The following is a 1,263-nucleotide window of genomic DNA, read 5'->3' on the forward strand; positions in this document are numbered from 1 at the left end:
ATTATACATGTTTCAATGCCATTCTCCCAAATCTCCCCACCTTCTCCCTCTCCCACAGAGTCCATAAGACTGATCTATACATCAGTGTCTCTTTTGCTGTCTCGTACACAGGGTTATTGTTACCATCTTTCTAAATTCCATATATATGCATTAGTATACTGTATTGGTATTTTTCTTTCTGGCTTACTTCACTCTGTATAATAGGCTCCAGTTTCATCCACCTCATTAGAACTAATTCAAATGTATTCTTTTTAATGGCTGAGTAATACTCCATTGTGTATATGTACCACTGCTTTCTTATCCATTCATCTGCTGATGGGCATCTAGGTTGCTTCCATGTCCTGGCTATTATAAACAGTGCTGCGATGAACATTGGGGTACACGTATCTCTTTCCCTTCTGGTTTCCTCAGTGTGTATGCCCAGCAGTGGGATTGCTGGATCATAAGGCAGTTCTATTTCCAGTTTTTTCAGGAATCTCCACACTGTTCTCTGTAGTGGCTGTACTAGTTTGCATTCCCACCAACAGTGTAAGAGGGTTCCCTTTTCTCCACACCCTCTCCAGCATTTATTGCTTATAGACTTTTAGATCACAGCCATTCTGACTGGTGTGAAATGGTACCTCATAGTGGTTTTGATTTGCATTTCTCTGATAATGAGTGATGTTGAGCATCTTTTCATGTGTTTGTTAGCCATCTGTATGTCTTCTTTGGAGAAATGTCTATTTAGTTCTTTGGCCCATTTTTTGATTGGGTCATTTATTTTTCTGGAGTTGAGCTGTAGGAGTTGCTTGTATATTTTTGAGATTAGTTGTTTGTCAGTTGCTTCATTTGCTATTATTTTCTCCCATTCTGAAGGCTGTCTTTTCACCTTGCTAATAGTTTTCCTTTGTTGTGCAGAAGCTTTTAAGTTTAATTAGGTCCCATTTGTTTATTTTTGCTTTTATTTCCAATATTCTGGGAGGTGGGTCATAGAGGATCCTGCTGTGATGTATGTCGGAGAGTGTTTTGCCTATGTTCTCCTCTAGGAGTTTTATAGTTTCTGGTCTTACGTTGAGATCTTTAATCCATTTTGAATTTATTTTTGTGTATGGTGTTAGAAAGTGTTCTAGTTTCATTCTTTTACAAGTAGTTGACCAGTTTTCCCAGAACCACTTGTTAAAGAGATTGTCTTTAATCCATTGTATATTCTTGCCTCCTTTGTCAAAGATAAGGTGTCCATATGTGCGTGGATTTATCTCTGGGCTTTCTATTTTGTTCCATTGA

The 1,263-nt window shown here is 38.1% G+C and overlaps 1 protein-coding gene across 2 annotated transcripts in view; it reads left to right on the forward strand.

Annotated features, from left to right (window-relative positions):
* Positions 1-1,263, forward strand: part of DENND4A (DENN/MADD domain containing 4A) — a 94,270-nt gene that overhangs the window by 64,245 nt on the left and 28,762 nt on the right. The window lies entirely within an intron of this gene.

The sequence above is a fragment of the Bison bison genome, unplaced genomic scaffold (genome assembly GCF_000754665.1).
Source record: "Bison bison bison isolate TAMUID 2011002044 unplaced genomic scaffold, Bison_UMD1.0 scf7180017864034, whole genome shotgun sequence".
NCBI lineage: Eukaryota > Metazoa > Chordata > Mammalia > Artiodactyla > Bovidae > Bison > Bison bison.